The 21,067-nt window shown below is 40.1% G+C and overlaps 1 protein-coding gene across 2 annotated transcripts in view; it reads right to left on the bottom strand.

The window, feature by feature from the left end:
- Positions 1 to 21,067, bottom strand: part of LOC122794810 (IgGFc-binding protein-like) — a 159,056-nt gene that overhangs the window by 102,099 nt on the left and 35,890 nt on the right. Inside the window, exon 2 of one of the 2 annotated variants that reach the window (XM_044063421.1) lies at positions 20,319 to 20,412. The gene's annotated coding sequence lies outside the window, so the exon portion shown is untranslated. Of the gene's footprint in view, positions 1 to 20,318; positions 20,445 to 21,067 lie in introns of those variants that run through there. The other variant, XM_044063420.1, reaches the window with a different exon arrangement.

Below are 21,067 nucleotides of genomic sequence, written 5' to 3' on the forward strand. Positions count from 1 at the left end.
ACGTTTATGTTGCAGAGTGTTTCCAGAAATGCAGAATGGGGGCCCCGGGACATGGTGGGTGATCTGTAGCAAACTACAATTTGAATTGCAGATTTGCCTGTTGTTAGTTGCACATGGATGATCTCTGAAGCATCGTGCTGTGCAACTAACCTGGAGATGTGGGTATCCTTGATGAATATGGATACGCCCCCACCTTTTGTATTTCGGTCTGGGTTTTGTGGCTGAAATGTATGGTATGAGTTGTAGCTTGGAAGTGCTGGTACTGCACATATATCAGTTTTCTCCATACTGAGGAGTGCCTCGAGTGAGTGCATTTTGAGGTTTAGACTTCTGGCATTGAGTAGCATTACCCTCAGTTTTTTGTTACTTGTGCTATTTATGGCGGTGGGTTTGTCTTTTGAGCCTTGCCTAAAAAAGGCACTATGGGGGTGGCAAGAGCCTTGGCCAGTATTTGAAAATGTAAGGGTGACAGGTGCAAGCCATCTCTAGCAAAGCAGCGTGGCTTGTCGAGCATGTCATCCCAGGCTGGCAGACAATGGATCCCCTTTGAATGACAACAGAAGCTTAGCCAATTGTTGAAACTGATAATTTTTTCTTTATACCCTGGTATCATTCTTGGTGAGGGCAGGATGCTACTCAAGGTCAGGGTCTTACCGACCTGCACTATGTGATCAGAGAGCTCTTCCATGTCTCTTTTTATGTAGTCCAGGGAGGTATGGCTCAGGTCATTCACACCAATATGGACAATAAAAGAGTCATATTTGTACTTGCTCTGGAGTGGCTTGAGTGCTTGTGTTATGTGGTGGATCCTGGCACCCGACAGGCAGCTAACAGTAACCTTCTCCTTGTTCAGCCTAGTGAGTGGGATGTCAGTGTGCCTGACTATAGAGTCACCTATTACTAGTGTGTTGGGTATGTTATTTTGCTTTAAAGGCTGTGATTGTGTGGCACACTGGTTTTGTGAAGTCTGTGTTTCATGGTTTGTGTTGCAGGGTGGAGGTTGCTTGGTTGTCTGCTTTGGAGGTCTCTGTTGCTTTTGCAGATTTTTATTTAGAGTTTCTGAGTATGTTTTTCGTATAATTATGTGTGTTTTTTGCCAGTGCTGGTTTCATAGTTCTGTGTGAGACTGGTGGTGTGATGCAAGTAATTCATTCTCCTCTTGACTGTCTGGTCCAGTCTTGGGTTGAGAGAGCTTAGCCTCCAGTTTGGCTGTACAATTGCATCTCTCACATGTATTAGTGTTTGGTGGTAGGAGGAGAGGGTTGTCTGTGTACATGAGGCAGTTTTAATATTGCCTCAAAATGCCCAGATTTGCCAGTTGGACCAGAGCATGCACCTGAAACTGCCCTTTGGAGATGCCTGGATAGGTACAGTGAACTGTTTTACTGATTGGCTGGTAAGGTCGAATAGAGAGCTTTGACCTTCTCTACAGTATATGGTGGTCTAGTGCTAAGGTTTATTAGTGCTTGCTATGAGTTTTGAGCAAGTGCCCGGCTGCAAAGTGAAAGGTTTGAGTGCTTAAGTTGAAAGTTTGTCTAGTTTCAAGGGAAAAATTGAAGATCAGGCTTTGTGGAATAGTTATACCCTAACTAACCTGCACTGCCCGGTGTGCAAAACCTCACAAATGCAGATTTTATAGAAGGGAAATGAAAGAGATAGAAATTAGCCCAAAATGACAAAAACTATTAATTTCTGGGCTGAAACCACTCCTCCAGGGACAGATAGGCTGCTCAAAGCTCCCCTCTCTCACAGGTGAACAGAGAAACTTCCTGCTATCCAAGTAAGGTATGGGTAAACACAGCAACTTGTAGCACAGCCCTGAATTCGGCACTAACCTGAAAACTGGACTATACTAGTTTAGAAAGGTGGGAAAACAAGTATACATTTTTTTAGAAAATAAAGCAGATATAATAAAAAAAAAAAAAAACTTTAAATGCACAGAAATGGCTATCACACTTGAGTGTGTAGCCTACAACAGTTAAACAGGTAATTTAAACACAAAAATGACTTTGTTAAAGTGCAGACAGTAAAATAAGTACAATATGTAGCTGAAACAATCTTTTTAAATCACAGAAACTCTAGAAAATTGGCACTTTAGGTGGAATTAGCTAAAGGCAGCAAAAAATGCAGAAAAATGATACTTAATCACTCCAAAGTTTCTCTTTTGTCTCTCTGCTGCTGAAGAACTCTGCAGGGCACCAGGCAGGAGCTTGCTGAGCTGTATTCCTGTCATGACAGTGTTACGTGGTTGAGGAAACTCCCACCTGTAGGGTTATCTGCAGACTGGGCAGTGTTTGGAGTCTTATGTGTCTTGTGTTACTCACAGATTACCTATCTTAGAACTGCAGAGGCATAGTCTGAGGATTGCAGTCAGTACATGGTGACAGCCATGAGAGTTACTGACTTCATATCCCTCATAGAGCATTTGTCAGAACAAACCCTCTTACACCAGTAAATGGATGAGGTTATCACAGCAACATGTCAATATTGGCCCTGTATTTGTGCCTCCAGCCACAACTCCATCAACCTTTGTACATATGTCATGCAGTAAGTGGTGCATATGTTCAGTACACCATTATTTATTGAAATCATACCTGGTAACAAGCCAGTGCAATATCAGACTGCTAGACCTGTTATGTATAGTAGGGGTTATATTTGAGGACAAAACCTGGACATTTTGTTGTAGTTTGTACAGTAGTGAGGCCTGTGTACTTATGATGAATGTCGACAGTGTGTGTATTGTGAATGTGTACCTTGGCCTGTGTACAGACTGTGGTAGATGTCATTGTTCTTGGTCCTGTTCTATCTGATGTTACATGCTACTCCAGTGTATGGTACCCTATTGGCTTACATGTTTGTAGAGCCAAGCACACACATGTCCCATACCACAGTCAGGCATCGGACTACACTGTGTAGTGGCCCAGTATATGTAGGGTTAGTGTGTGAGTGGCACATACGAGGATGGTGTTGATCATACAGTCCATATACTGTAATATTAAGCATGCTTACCGTATGTGGCTGTAGCTGTGTTCACATTGGTTGTGGGTAAGCACTTTCACACAGATGTCTGTTACTCTGTGCTGTGATATGCCTGTAGAGCCTGCTATATTTGCAGGTACATGAGTATTCCCCCATAAGAAATGTAGGCCAGTGTTGTGGCAGTCTGCCTGTAGTTTGCACAGTGCTTTGTGACATGCCTAGCAGCTCAGTGTACTTACCAAGTGTGATGTTATGTCCAAATGTTTGTCAGATGTACTGCTGCCAGGCCACCATAACTGTCATGTATTTCTGACAAAGCAGTGGGATGCTGTACAGCTGTATGTCACTAATTACTGGGTAGTATGTGGGCATGTGACCTCTGAACCACCGATTATTATGTGTCAGAACAGACAGGAGTGTGTGAATGCATAAACTGTGTGGGTATATGCATTCCAGTATTTACGTGATATACCCATTTACATGGTTGTTAACATCCAAATTGTCAGGCTTGGTCCACATGTCTTGCAATAAGGGGTTCTGTGTATAACTCTGGACTGACCAGAGTGTGTCAGACTGTCCATATTTATTGGTCATATCTCTGCTGTATTCCACAGGACCATTACTGTGATTTCTGTGGTACTGTACTATGATGACCTCAGGATGTCTGTCAGTAACTGATGGCATACATGTCAATAGCAGATGTGACCTCCCACACACAACATTTCTGTTAAGACAACCCCTTTTACAGTAGCAACAGTCTATATGTATACCTGCAATACTTACCTGACATCTCCTTGCACTGTGAGGTTGAGACTATTGGTGCTGGGGTATGACTCCACTCCATGTTCTGGACATATGTTAAACATATATGTATATATATATATATATATATATATATATATATATATATATATATATATATATATATATCCATATATCTATATAGATATATAGATATATAAATGTATACATATCTACATACATATATGGACATATACATATATATATATATATATATATATATATATATGTGTGTGTGTGTGTGTGTGTGTGTACATATATATACATGCACATACACACACACACACACATACATATATATATATATATATATATATATATATATATATATATATATATATATATATAAATGCACATATAGTTATAGATATCTACATATATGATATATATATATATATATATATATATATATATATATATATATATATACACGCACACACACACATTACTGTTGTGTATACCTTTCCAGATGTATCACACTGTATTTTTCTGATATGTGTATATTTAGATATAACAACATAAGTGATACAACAGTAATATCACTAACAAGTACTACACAATTGTAGGAGTCACAGAAATTGTTTAATACTATTCAGTATGTGTACTGACAGATATATTGGAAAAACAACATTTCTTGTTGCAGCTGTCATGGCTTAGTGGTTAACTGCTGTAACTATAGTGTACAGGGTCCTGGGTTTAAGACCAACAAGGGCTGCTTATTTTATTGCTGAGCAGAATGAGGGCTGTTGGATACAGAGTGGTTAAGACAGTTTTGAGCAGCTTTAAGTGCATTTGAGTGGGTGCGCATGATGGTAAGTGCTGCTACCGTACGATTAAACGTACAGGCACTTACACTGTGTAGGCTTTGCTTACTAGTGCGCAAATGTGCTTAGCTGTAATATTGCAGCAATGCTGACACCTGCTAAGCATGGCTCAGCCCTGGTAACCAGTGCTCACATTACAGTCTAATAACATAGCAGGGTAATGACATATTTAATAAGTGTATGTAATGCCATGTACATAACATGTGTCTATGTGCTGTCCTTACAGTATCAAGGAGTGTGAGTCTACAATCTGAAACACATGAGTATATATGGCCTGTACAACACTCTTATCCATTTGAATGTGTTACATACATGGGTGGTATCCCAGGTTATATGCAGTCAGACTGGCATGTAGTGCATCATTACATTACTACTGTTGACAGTGCTTTCCCAATAAGAGTAGATTTTAAATTGTAGTACTGGAAACAAACACCCCTGCATACAAAGATGGACTCTGAGTCCTCACTGTCGTGTTTCTTGTGTGTGAGTTGTGTCTCATTAAATATTTCCTACTGGATAGTGGAAAATAACTGTAGACTACTGTCTGCATAGCACATGTCAGTGAGGGCTGCCGTCATATAGTTGTGGCATACCTATTGGTGTCAGATGTCTATCTGTCAACACATTCATCCTAATGCATTGCTAGTTGGTTAGCTGATGTCTGTCTGTTCTCTGTACAGATGTGCAGATGTCAGGTATCCATCTTGGATACTTATAGGTAATCAATGCTTGACTGACAATGACATGTCTGCCCAGCTGTGTTATGAATGCCACAGATAGGAATCCACACCATGTATGCAACCCATGCCATGGAAACCTCAACTACTCTACCACAATCAACAGAACATGCTTGGGTACAGGTCTCCAATGTAGACACTGACCATGTTATGTAATACATGTTGCATACATGTCAATTGGAGCACCTCACTGGCCCACTGCAAGAGGAACCCAGATGATTGTCTAATGCATGTCACTCTCACCCTGAGGATCACCCCAGTGGTATCTGTTGACTGATGGCCTGCTTGCAAATAGCAGGTGGCACGATACAACTGTACACACATCCCCTACAGTTCCCATCTCTCCATGGACATTAGCCTGGTACACACCTATGAACAACTGCACCAATGCACCCCAGTACTGACAAATGTGTACACGTGCATTACTGAGACTATCAGTGTCTGTGTGTTTGTATACCTGTAGTTGGGAATACCCTAAGGCCCTTCACACTCATCGCACCCCCCCATTGCCATAATTAGATGTGGCTGCTGCTGCTGTACCAGACATTACATGTACCTTGTTACACTCTTCTCCCTAAGGGCTACCTGGGCCTTGCAGTACCAGCACAACACTGTTGTACAAACGGGTTGATAGGCATGGGATACCCACTGAGTTCTGGCAGGTGTGTGTGTATGTGTGCATGTATGTATATATGTAGGATACAGCATTCTGAGGCCACATTCTCCTAATACAATACCACACACCTTACCACACAGTATAAGAGATAGTGATGTTGGTGACCATAGGAGAGCTATGACAATGCATCACCCTACTATGCCTGTGGCATGTGCATTAGATGCATATCCCTGTAGTAGTGCTCTTGGCATGGATGAGGAGTTGTATTACAGTCCTGGTTAATGTGTGATGGTGGGTATGTCAGAGTGTTATCGTGGGTTTCAGTGCATACAATATCAACAGTAGGGTGTGGGTGCTGGGTATACTGTCATTACACCATAGCACCATGGTTCCCCCGGTACATGTCCCATGTTCCACTGTATGGGGACCACTGTCACCAATAACCATACAGGTAACTGATAACACTATCCAACCCAGTTATGCATGTGCTGTGTACAACCTACCTGTAACACAATGGGCACACTTACAAGGTAGTTAGCATTGATAGGCCTAGGTCTCTCAGATGTGTGTCTGAGTGTTATGTGTTTGTCAATGTGTATATGACGGTATGTCACACTATGTATTGTCCATAAACAACCAGTATAGCCCCCATTACCATACTGTACATGCCTGGGGATGTTCTTCATGTAACATGTAACCTGGAATACACCTCATCCTAAAAGCTGTATGGTGTGCGCAATTAAAGCCACACACATCAGTAGCACTACATACCTAGGTAGGGGTCTAGTCCCAGTGTTGCCAAGTAAGAGTGTGCGTGTATGTGGAGGAATCTACTTCAGTTTGCAGAATATACATGTCCCAGGAGGTCATCTATCCAGGAATTGCCTAGAATATATTTCACAGGTATCATCCTGTGGACATACATTCCATCACAACTAGTGTTAGATGTGTAAATGGCCTCTTCCCCATTGTGTAGGTGCGCAGTGATACTGGGGTTGGTATATATAGCTGGGTGTGGCTGCTGTGGACACAGCCAACATCATTGCAGTTACTGTTGAGTGTATCCCCCCACTTAGCTGGTCGTAATACTGTACAGTTCATGTTAACAGGTTAGGTAGTTGTCTATCATACTATTTGCAGTTCTACAGCACCTCTCACCCTCAAAAGGGTAGGGGTGTGCCACCCACACCAGCACACATATGTTTAATGAGTTGAGGATTGCACTACATTGGGGAAGGAGACATATACCCTGACAGTACCATCGTCAATGACATTAAACTAGCGGACTGCTTATTCCCCAATGTGTTGTGTCTATTGTGGCTTGGTGGAATTATATAGGCTACAATGGGTTCCTTGCACAGGTACATACATCCATGTGTACAGTATTCTCTATATAGTGCATCAACACCAAAGCTTCTGTGTGTGTTATACACAAATATGTGATGTGTACCACCCAGTACACTTACCATTGTCCACTGGTGAAGGGCTGCTAACATCTGCCACCATGCATTCACCTGTATACACCACCCCCAGACCTATCTGACATGTGGCACAGGCAATAACTGTTATACAGACCTGTGACATGTGTTCACCTGTACCCAGGATATGGCACAGCCAAGGTGTCACCACTGTGCAATACCCCTTGTAGGATACGACAGCAGACCATTCTCCTGCTGACACATGGACACCTACAACACAAATGGATAACATTATGGAGATCACAATCACTCAGTGTTAATAACAGCTAGAATGCATCATGGCTGGACAGCTACACTTCCTGACATGTAAGCATTAAACTTTACTGCTGACAACATTTTACACAGCAGTACATTGATACACCATAGTACAGTCACCGTGTGTATCAGAACCATATTAACTTGTCTCTGCATCGATGTTATGGATGACAGGGATGTGGCACAGGTATCATCATATGCACAGGGTATGTTGTTGGTTTTCCAGAGACCTAGGGTGAGGCATATGTTTGACACCAGGTGTGTGAGTGAGGGGTTTTAATTATTGATATGGCCTTGGTGATGTGGTGTTTGTAGGTATGGGGTTGCCCTAGCTGTGTTTGTATTGTGTGTGAGTATGCATGTACGCAGTTTTGCCATGTGGCTGCCCTATACGGGTGTTCATTGGACAGCTGCAGACCATATCTGGCAGGTTGTGCAGTTCACCACCTCCAGCCATGGACATGAGAACTGTGCCTGCCAGGGCTTCCATGGGCAAATCCAAGTACAAGCCACAATATGGTACTCTCCCCTGATGATGACATACGTCCGCTGGAACCAAGTCCCTCCTGAGAATGGCCAGGGCCATGTGCACGTGGCATGTTGTGGTGTGGACAGCACCCCCCCTGCAGTGCTGGGGCTGATAATGCCACTACTGGAGTGGTTTGATGTCCTTGCACATCCATGTTGATCTCCAGCTGTTGGTGTTGCTGGCCTACATCCACGTGGCCATCGCATCACTCTCACTACATGCTCAAGCACGGACAATCCATGGTTGAGGAGTCCCGCCATCTCACCCCACCATCTATCCATGACCTCTGTATAATAATGGAGGGCACCTGCAAGATCAAGGATGTTGTCAGTAACAGCTGGAACAGCAGCCCTATGCAGCCTCAGAGCCTGTCTGGTGTACCATTCCATATGTGCCTGTGCCTCCATGACAGCCTGAAACATGCATCTGGTGATACCAGATGTGGCACTTCTGCCAGGGGCACAATAACCAACAGGCCTCCAACAACCACCTATGTACCTCTGCCTATGTGGTACCTTGCCGGACATCCGGCTATGGCTGCTGTATCCAGACACACGTACCATAGATACCAGACTGTCCAATGCACTGCCAACAACTGCCAACTGTCCCTCTGCTATGGCCAATGGTGATGGGGTAAGTATAGGCATTGTGACTGTGTGTGTGGATGGGGTGGAACACAGTGGGATGTCAAATTATGGCACAGTTTCAACCTCTGACAATCCCGCCTGTGCCCCAACACACCTATTATTATTTTCAGTGTCTGTATGGACACCATCAGATTGCCTACAGGAGGGACGCTGACTCACCTCGCCACCTTTGAGGGGAAAACCAGAAATGCACTTTAAGACCTGTACATCATTGCTTAGCAGTACACACACACACACACACACACACACACACACACACACACACACACACACACACACACACACACACACACAAACACACCCTGACATTCCACCATAATACTTACCTGTCCCTGAGTTTACAGACTGTCCCTAGTTTATTCTCTTAAGTTCCCCATCCTGCATCAGTCTTGGAAACTCACAGTCATTAAAACCAATCATTAATGTATCATTCTTCTAATTGCCTAGACAAATGATAACAAAACATGACATGTTACTCCATTACCTCTTTGACCTGATTGAAGTCAGTTTTTCAAAGACTCACTGCTATCATCCAGTGCTCACCCTGGGTTTGTCCAGACAACTTGAGCATGGTCCCCATATGTTAGAATCTATTACAGTGACTCAATAATGTCATGCACTGGAATGTCATACATAACTATTGTTCAGTAGGTGCAAGATCTGTTGCTCTTTTAACTTTTTTTGTGGATTACAGTAATATTTGCAAACACTCTCTGGTGTTGCCTAGTAATTCCCCAATGCATCTGTAGTGCTGCATACATGAGTATTCTTTCCCCTTTCTGTTGATTGTGATTATAACAGTATATCTGGTGTCTAGTTTCTCTCCCAATGCATGTTCCATGCTACAGACCTTATTATACTACCAGCTGTCCTGAGATTACATGTCAGACAAGTATTCCTGGCGTCTCATGTGTCTGTCCATGTCCATATACTGCACATTTCAAAGGGAAGTCAAGAGGTATGAACAGCCCCACAATCACACATGTGCATACATGGGCACACACACACAAACACAGACACACATACACACACACATCCTACATACATCAACCCCCCTCCACTCCACCAGATTGCACTTACAGACAAAATAACCCCACACCCCCACACACACTTACAGGTGAGGTTTCATGAAGATATTACACACAGACCTCCATTACCCATCTGTCAACATGCATGACATATGGCACTTAATAGCAAGCAGTGCGGCTATAGTCAATCCCTGCTAGCAACATTATATTATCTCTTTGATGCATGGGTTGTGTTAGTAGGTGATGCCCCTTACCCTGGAACCCACTGCACCCATGTACACAGTAATGCTGTGCATCTGTTCAGCACCCTGGCATGTATTGTCATCATACCTCATAAGTGTACACACCATTGCTGAATGTGTATTACTGTGTCAGTTATGTCTGCTCTGCTGCTCACAGCCCCTATGTGTTTGTTTGACACATACCTGGGATGATATGTGGACAGATGTCATTTGTGAATGCCTGATGTCTGATTTACATATCTCATCATCAGCAGTGCATGTATGGCCAATACAATACAATTACACTGACAACCGTCAAACCTTACCATGGCTATGGGGAGTGTACACACCCTTAATGATATGAAGCCATCTTCCTTGATATGCCGTGGGACCACACTACTGCAGATGTTAACATTACACAAACCTGATATGTGACATATGAACTGTACAATCAAATGCAGTGTCAAACAAATGTGTTAGTTGTGCAGATGCTGATTGAGATGCATACACTTTGTGGGTGCATATTTGTGCATGCCCTTATCATGATGGTTTGTTGCACCTACTGTTATGTGTACTACAGAAGTCACTATTCCTGGCTGGGGTATACTAGCATGGGCCATCTGCATTTGTCAATATTTGGTCAGTCTGCCCTACAAATGTCCCCCAGCTCTGCATGATTCCAAGGTCAATTCATGTGCACATCCCTTGGAGGTCACACACTGCCATCATTATTGCTGGGGAGTCAGGGTTATGTCTGCCACAGTTTCTGACCCTGACTGTGTGCAGATACAGCCATTCATAGCATCCTTTGTATCTCTGCTTCAGTGCACTGTTGTGTTATGATGACACCCCCTCCCCACCCTCAGCCTTTGTGCAGATGCTTGACAACTATGGCCTACACATGTGTGTTATTTTGCAGTGTCCCAAACACTGAACACCATGTGTACCAGCCTAGTCTTAACTAATGAATGGCAAACATACAGGTGTACACTGGCACCAGCAAGGTACAGATGGGGATGGTGGGCCTGAGGGGGGGGTGGGGTATTGGTTGTGCAGCACATGTATAATCTTGATACTGTCTGTAGGTTTCCAACGTGGTCTTGGTACACCAGTACACATTGAGATGCATGTCTTTTGCGGACCTTTTCTGTTATGCATATGCTACCTGTAGAGAGCACTAGCTGATGTTTCTTGTGGTACAACTGTCCCATCTGATTACCCTAACCCATGGGCCAAATGTATGCAGAGTCCAGGCAATTGCTGACATGGGTACTGCACAGCTAGTACTTGCTAGACATTCCTGCAAGTCCCTCAGTGTTGTGGCATGTTACTAGGCAGCCTGCATGACTGGTTTGCTACATGTGGCATCATCTGTCTTGGATGGCCATCTGCTTATTTCCTACATTATTCCTGTCCCATACATCCTCACCACGTACATGACTGTCTGCACTGTTTGCCATGGAATGGTAAGGTATGGCTACATGTCCAACTCCTGGGTGCTACCTCTTGGGTATGGGGTCCACGCCATGGCATGTAAGATGTGTGCAAGCCCCAGCTGCCTGTGATGCAGATAAGTGGGTACATTTGATGGCCAAATGACTTGGACAGCAGACTATTTCTTGGTGTGACACTGGGGACCTGTACTTGCTGGAAGGTCCATACTCATGAAGAATGCATGCTGTCAGTACCTCAACAGCTGCTTCCACTACATTTTATCTGGAGTATATGCACATATATGCTTCCAGTATTTGTGAAGGTATGTATTCCCCATATTTGCTGTCCTAACATAGAATTCCATATTACACAATCCTTGGTTACATTAGGACCACATTGCAGGTTGTAAGGTCCTTATATAATATGTGTGTGTGTGTGTGTGTGTGTGTGTGTCTGTAAAGCAATGCATACCCCTCACAAACACACTTACACATGCTTACTGTTGTTTACATATGTTTAAACCTGCTTACTAGTGCCTTATTCATTATGACACTGACACTTCACTCCATTTAACTTTTAATTGTTATTTTGCAGATTATACAGCAGACAGATGTCGCAATATGGTCATGTACAGATTACCAATGGTAAATGGTATGTGATGCTCTGGGATTTGGTGCGGGAATGTCTGTTCATTAGGCGGTTGCTCTAACCAATACACTATTGCTGTGCTGCTTCATTTGCATATATTCTTATATACCCATGGCTCCTGGTTCCCCAAACACACACCCCAATGCCTCCCTAACACTGCAATCATCCATTCTCCAGTTGGATTCATGGTATATCCACACCACTACACATTGGCCACTCCCTACTCCTATAGACCCATCCCATCGGTTGACTCACTCCACTTATCCTCAGAACTCCCAAACTTTTAGTCCACAAACATTGGTGACATGAGCGACCAAAAGGATACTATTCGCAATTTTTGGGTTGTCCCACATGGAGAACGCATGTTTTTATGTCAAGATTAGACTCTATACTTCATTACGTCCTTACTCCCGTTAATATGACACTACAATAAATTAATAAGTATGACTATGTGGTAACGCCCACGTTACACATGAGAGCCTAATTATGTATGTGTTTTGCGTATTTCTTTTACAAATAGACCGGTATTGTAATTGGCGTTGCTGTAGCAGGCAGATCACAGGAATGATTCCATGTTCGGGAAAGTCCTCACATTTGATTTTTTTCAGCACAGCACTGACTTCGGACATTGTACACACTTCTGCATTTTAGCAGTTTCATCCCTTCCCCCTTACGCACAACATATTATTCTATCTACTGTCGAGGTTTGTTAGGGTACATTCATGTCATTTATGTCTGCAAATGGAATAAATGTGTTACAGAGAATGTACTTCTACATATTGATGTCTGCATGTGTGTATGCATATATTCTTATAACAAACTTGCTGACCTCCATGGGGTGGTCCAATTAGAACTAGCCCATCCAACCCTGATACTCCTGGCTCCATAATTTCATACCCATAGTTCCTCCACCCCACCCGATTTCAACATACACGCATACCATACATTGTCCAGTTGTTATCGCAGCCATGACACACCTCCACACATTGCCCTCTCCCGAGTGTTAGGGGCCCTACATGTATGTTGTCCCAACCCATGTATTCTCAGGCACTCCCACCATTTAGTCCTTGAACATCCCTGCCCTTGCTTGTGTAATGGTCGGATGGCCAAATAGCCTATCAATTCTACCCTCTGTGTGTAAAGTAGACTTAGCAGCTCAACAATGTTACTCCCACTGGTAGTATCCTGCCTGTGGTGTGAGTAGCAGTGCTTTGCTCACTCCTGCCCAGCTTGATATGACATGCGCTGACAGCACTATATAATACTGGAGTTGCTGTTGATTCCCTTCTCATTCCTTTTGTATGATTTATTGTTACGTTGTTCTTTTTTCATATACATATATATATATATATATATATATATATATATATATATATATATATGATTCAGACACAACGACCCAAAATAAATATTACGAATACAGTCCCTCGATAGCAGCAAACAAGCAACAGCAGGCAACGTATCAAATCACTATTTGCAGATAAATCCAAAAATATCAGCCAAGGACATTGCTGAATAGTATAGTTTAATACAATATAAAACTAAAAACACGTAAGCGCTTTCATGGTCCAAGCCGCTTCATCAGACGTAACAATCAAATAAAGCGTCAATGTCTAATTTATAAATAATTCAAAATCCTTAATTAATTGCTTAACTATTAATTGAATAAAATAATTAAGAATTGTATATAAAACATATGCTGTGCATAATCTATTTCATTTCATCAACTTATAATACTTTAAAACATGTTAAAATAAACAGTGGAAAATGTACAGTGAAAAATGTATTTACAACTTTAAACTAATATGTAATATATGGATATAACTATCTACTTAATCATCTCAGTGGTCTCTGTTTCAGTAAAGGCTTCAGGGAAACACTATCATTGAGACCACTCCCCCTGTGTGCCCCTAGTCGAAAAATCCATTCTAACTCTGCACATTCAGTGTCATTTGTTATATTACCTAATCTCATACTTATATGTTGTATATATACTATTTGGAAAACAAAAGTGTGTGTTACCCCTTCACTCTCTACATGTTTAGCTAGTGCATTATAACATTCCCTTCTAGCTATACTATAGTAGTGGTCTCTTATTCTTTCCCTAAGTGTTCGATTTGTTTTCCCTACATAGAAATATTGACATATACGACAGTGGGCTACATATACTAGATTCCTGGACTCACATGAGCCATTCACCCTCAGTTCCCAAAGTCTCATAGTGTCTGGGTGCCTAAAGTACCTAGATTCATCAATGTATATACATTGATTGCAATTATTGCATTTTTTCGTACCATTTTATTTGGGATACCCTATATTCTCTATTTCTAACGGTACCATAGTACGATAGCATAGTTGTTGCTTCAGGTTCTTAGAATTCTTGAATACATAGCTAGGTCGCTCTCCTATCACTTCTTTGGTTTTATCATCAGTGAGTAGGATATTCCAGTTGTTCTCGATAACTGTTTTTACTCTATGTATATTGTTCCCATAAGGTAATACCATACTTACATTTGGTCTTGTATTGATATTCACTAAACTATCATTTACTTTATTTGCTTGTTCAATAGAAAAATAAGGTTTAGCCTGCGTTTTTCTTTTAACACATACTTGTTTACATATATAATCAATATCCGCTGCACTATAACCTCTATCCATAAAATCCCTCTTCAGTCTCTTCAGTTCTTCTGCTAGTATATTATCATCACAGCATAACCTTGCTAACCTCAGTGTCTGTCCTTTTATTATATTATTAAATAGCACTGGATTGTGCATGCTGGTACGATGTAAGTATGCAGGACAATAGCATGCTTTTCTAAATATTGTTGTTGTTAGACTATTATTATTGTTTAATGTTAACTGTACATCTAAAAAACTTATAGTCTCTGTTGAGTATTGCATAGTAAACTTTAAAAACGCACTTGTATTATTTAATGTATTATAGAATTTCATTAACTCAGTCAATGTCCCTCTCCAAACTAAAAAAAGGTCATCGACGAAACGTCGGTGAAATATTACATCAGATTGTCCTATTAAGTTTTCTTTTTCCCATGCAACCATTATCAAATTTGCATATGCATTAGCACAGCTTGTTCCCATTGCCACACCGCTCCTTTGTTTATACACAGTATCCTTAAACAAAAATATATTATTATCTAACACCAGCTCTAATAGGTAGCATATAAAGTCTGCCTTCAATTTATCATAATTACATTCTGTTACCAATAGATTATGTAGTATAAGTATACCAGCTTCATTAGGTATGCAGGTAAACAGTGACTCAACATCTAGGGTAACCATAATGATATTACCCTCCTTTTCCCTTGTTGTGTCAAATACATATAGATCTTTCAAAAAATGTTCTGTATCTTTTAATACTTGGTGGTAACCTTTTAGCACTTGTTTCAATTCCTGGTCCAGATATATAGATATTGCTTCCGTTATCCAGCCAGCTCCCGCTACCACCGGTCTGAATTTCGGAAGTGTGGGATGCTTGTGTATTTTGGGCAAGCCATGCATCCTAGGAATAATAGGAAAATCTACCTTAAAATACTCATATAACTCTTTAGTTAAAACTTGAAGCCTCAAATATTCTGTTAGGGACTTATTTACATTATCTATAATAGTCATAACCATCTCACTCTCTATTTGTTCATATGCTTCAGTGCCCAGCATTTCCAACATAGTTTTGTGATAGTATACTGTATCCATTATTACTGTAGGCCCACCTTTGTCTGAGGGTCTAATCACTATATTATTGTTATTCTTAAGGTTATCTAATGCTTCTAACTCTCTCCTAGTAACATTAGATTCATTTAGCCCCACTGAAAAATTTATATCATTGTATATGTCATTTTCCACTGCTTTAATAAAAATCTCTATGTTTGCTGGTAGGGTCGGTGTATATAAACTTTTCTTCTTTAACCCTGTATTGCCCATTACATTCATTCCAAGTGCCATTTTCAAACCAACATTCCTTGCAAACATTCGTAAGGAAACAATTACTTCACTTACATCTATATTGCATGTGGGTACAAAACCTAGTCCTTTGTTTATGAGTCCAACTTCTATGTCCGTTTATTTATACCCAGAAATGTTCCATACTAGTCCCTCTGCGACCACATCTTTTTGATTGTTCGTACCTGGTGTTGTGGTGCTTCCTTCCTTTTCTGTCCTTTTGGAGTGTCCAAATCTTGGGACTTCTTCCTCCCCACCCGTATAGGTAGGGGAAAAACCGGAAATTCTTGTCCATGCGCTCCATCCACTATTAATTTTCTACGTACATCTGGGTTATTACAAATCTCCGTACCTCCATCTATATTACCCTCCATGGGTGTCGAATATACCGAACCAGCAGCCTGTGGTGACGTAACTACGTCTAATGTTGCTGTTTTCTCCAATAGTGTGATGACTTCCGTGTTAGCTTCAGTTTCCAAGCGTTCAGTTCTAACATGATGCTTCGTTCCCATGTCCTCTACCCTCCTCAATGGTCTGGTCTCAATGCTGGTTTTCGGTCGTTCAGCTAACCGCTGTACTGCCGTTGCCTGAGGTATTCTATTCCCACTCACTCTCTCAATGTCCCTAGGCCACATAAAGACATTTTGTTTCTTAAAGTCATCAAGATCTCTTGACAACTTTTTCTTTTTATACTCCAAAAGCTTCACTTCATATCTCTCAATTTTCTCCACCATCTCTTGTATAAACACCTCCGCCGTACCATCACCATACAATTCATACAGTTCCTCCTGTTGTCGCAATATATCCACTTTCAGACTCTCCTCTATCGGTGAAAAAAATTCAACTAGTAGCCTCATATAAGCTTTGCTCGTATTAAGATTTATTTGTTGCCATTGTGACAACAGCTCCGTATAAACTGTTCCATAAGAGGGCATATTCAAAACCCTCAAGCCCCTCGGAACGATGTTCAAGTTTATACATGCTTCCAAATGGAAGCGCTGACACTGTAGACGCTTGAACTTATAAGTGTCATTTTCTATGTTCTTCCTTAACAGTAATATCTCCTGTTCATTACCTCTATTCACTGCTAAGTTGTTTTCGTATGAATTCACCTCCATCTTCATAAGCGGATTCATACTCTCCGTTAGAAACCCACGCAGTCTGGTGTTAACTACTCCATGTCTCTCTTCATTCATTGAGTTTGCTGTTGCTGCCATTTCCCTTGATTATATATGATTCAGACACAACGACCCAAAATAAATATTACGAGCACAGTCCCTCGATAGCAGCAAACAAGCAACAGCAGGCAACGTATCAAATCACTATTTGCAGATAAATCCAAAAATATCAGCCAAGGACGTTGCTGAATAGTATAGTTTAATACAATATAAAACTAAAAACACGTAAGCGCTTTCACGGTCCAAGCCGCTTCATCAGACGTAACAATCAAATAAAGCGTCAATGTCTAATTTATAAATAATTCAAAATCCTCAATTAATTGCTTAACTATTAATTGAATAAAATAATTAAGAATTGTATATAAAACATATGCTGTGCATAATCTATTTCATTTCATCAACTTATAATACCTTAAAACATGTTAAAATAAACAGTGGAAAATAAACTGTCGTATATGTCAATATTTCTATGTAGGGAAAACAAATCGAACACTTAGGGAAAGAATAAGAGACCACTACTATAGTATAGCTAGAAGGGAATGTTATAATGCACTAGCTAAACATGTAGAGAGTGAAGGAGTAACACACACTTTTGTTTTCCAAATAATATATATACAACATATAAGTATGAGATTAGGTAATATAACAAATGACACTGAATGTGCAGAGTTAGAATGGATTTTTCGACTAGGGGCACACAGGGGGAGTGGTCTCAATGATAGTGTTTCCCTGAAGCCTTTACTGAAACAGAGACCACTGAGATGATTAAGTAGATAGTTATATCCATATATTACATATTAGTTTAAAGTTGTAAATACATTTTTCACTGTACATTTTCCACTGTTTATTTTAACATGTTTTAAGGTATTATAAGTTGATGAAATGAAATAGATTATGCACAGCATATGTTTTATATACAATTCTTAATTATTTTTTTCAATTAATAGTTAAGCAATTAATAAAGGATTTTGAATTATTTATAAATTAGACATTGACGCTTTATTTGATTGTTACGTCTGATGAAGCGGCTTGGACCGTGAAAGCGCTTACGTGTTTTTAGTTTTATATTGTATTAAACTATACTATTCAGCAACGTCCTTGGCTGATATTTTTGGATTTATCTGCAAATAGTGATTTGATACGTTGCCTGCTGTTGCTTGTTTGCTGCTATCGAGGGACTGTGTTCGTAATATATATATATATATATATATATATATATATATATATATATGTATGTTATGTATCTGTACATACTTATATACATTTCCTATGCTGGACACTGCTTAGACCCGCGCAAGCGCACTCAGACTTGCTTACTGGTACTTATATGTGTTTACTGCTGCTTATTTTTGCTTACACCTGCTTACTACTGCCTTATTCATTATGACAGTGGGACTTTGCTTGAATGATATTTAAGTTAAATATCTCCTGCAATACTCTTATGTTGGTTTTACAGAAAAACAACATTAATTCCACATGGAAAATGATATGTGCTATTGTTGGGCTCAAACCGTGAATGCCTGTTCGTTAGACAGATGCTCTAAACATTACACTATTGACATTTACATTGATTCCACATGTTTTTCTCTAGTTGAATGAATTTGATGTATAATCTACGCTCGGCAGAGGGCAGCGACGTGCAAACATGCTGTGCTTTGCTTACACCTTCTATATTGCAGCAATTCAAATGTGTAATAGGGACACAGGGAATCTAATTGTGAAAGTTCTAGGGACAGGGCTCAACATTCCACTACGTGCTTGTGTGTTTATTACTTCGATTTTATTTCATTGTTCATGGACACTCTTGTATGCTTAGCATACATTTCGGTATCCACGGACACTGAATTACTGGCTTACTATTAGGGGCGGGCTCTACTAGTAGGCATAGTAGGATTTGCAACTATCGGGGCATGTTTACACCTCTGTAGAGCACTTGTACACACCCCCTGCTCTCGCACACATTTCCTGTGGACATCAAGGGTGCGGCGGCGCACCCTCATACATATTCTTATGGCTGCTGCACCGTCTGTAGCGAGGACGCTCGGCGCAAGGCTAAAAGCGTCCTTGTGCCAAGCTTCTTGAATCCCAGGTACTGCTCACAAAAAATACACTGTATAGATCTCAATAAACTAAAACAGATAACAGTGCAGACATTTACCACAGCAAAACTTAAACTATTACAAAAACTGAAAAATGGGAACAAATTTATTCCAGATATAAAGAAGGTCTAACATACATGCTTTACACTGCTTGCTCCAAGAGAGAGTGATGCAGCTACATTAGTCATAAGGAGAATTTAATTATATAAGGAATATTTTAACTCCACACCCACAGCATATTTTATTCAAATATACTTATTCCATAGTTTACCAAGTATGACCAAAAAGAAAACTCTATTAAAATAATTGTCAGTCTTAGCTCATTTCTGCTAAAACACATTCACATATATGCACACAAAAGCACATGCTCATACTTTCAAACAAGAGAAGACAGCTTATATAGATATAGATAGATATACAAATACATATGCATAAGTCTGGTTAAATAAAACGCATGGGCAGTTACTACGTTTGTCATCTAGGGAACCATTGAGGAGCCTAGCCCAAATGTCAAATTGTCCCCAAGAAAGTCAGATTAAGTGGCTTACTCACCATCATGCAAAAGGGAATTGAGGGCTGAGGGAAATAAACGTTGTACCACAGGAATTACAGATCTTAGCCTAAACCTTTTCTATACATGACACGTATATGATATTTATATTTACATACACATATAATTTCATGTTTACTTTTTGGTCGCTAGAAGAAGCAGAAACTACTGAAATAAAAAAGGAAGAGTGCACTACAGACAGTGTATAAATCAATAAACAAAATACTCACATAAAGTTGGTGTAATGATTCAGAACACTTAAAACCCAACACAGAAGCATCATGGTATGTCAAACGATGAAACATGCCAAAATGTAAAATAAAATTATTTTACTTACTCTAGAAGCAGTTTATATCTTTGTAAAGAATGGGCAGATGAAATTGTTCAAGCCTTCTCTGCAAATAAAATGTAAGCTTCCGTGTAATGGATACCTGAACAGAACAAGCAGAGAGTATTAAATATCATCAGTTACACTTCTCTTTACCTGAATATTGTGGGAAGTCTGAAGAACTGGAAAGGTAGGAACAATAAACTGAGCTATGACATTTCATCATACATTGCACTTTCTTTGTCTCTTTTTAGTGTCAAAACTACTGGTATGCAAAACAAGAAAGAATGTTGAACAAAAATGTCACATAACTGCCAATCATACATTAAGCACATTTAATGTCATAATGAAATACTGTCTGGATTTGTAAAACAATATATAAAAAAAGAATAAAAAAAAGAAAAACAATAAAAAATATTATTGAAAAAATATATATATATATGAAAGACAAAACACACCTTGTGCTCTGTAGAAAAATCAGCTTGCCAGGAAGTTAGCATTATTTAAGGAAATATACATTACTTTATTATATTGCTGTAAAACACCTCTATTTTTCTCAAGTTTACTATTAACAATTCACAAAGTAGAGAAGCATTCTACATAAAATAGCAGCATTTTGTAAAATGTTAACAGTCCGATAGATGCAGTAATGAAAGAATTGAACACACATAGTCAGCATTTTTTACACATGTTTTGCTATCTATAACCCATTTGAAAAGATAACTTGATACCAGTCTTAAAGACTAAATATTAACTTG

Source organism: Protopterus annectens, chromosome 2.part1, assembly GCF_019279795.1.
Source record: "Protopterus annectens isolate FY-2018-M chromosome 2.part1, PAN1.0, whole genome shotgun sequence".
Lineage (NCBI taxonomy): Eukaryota > Metazoa > Chordata > Ceratodontiformes > Protopteridae > Protopterus > Protopterus annectens.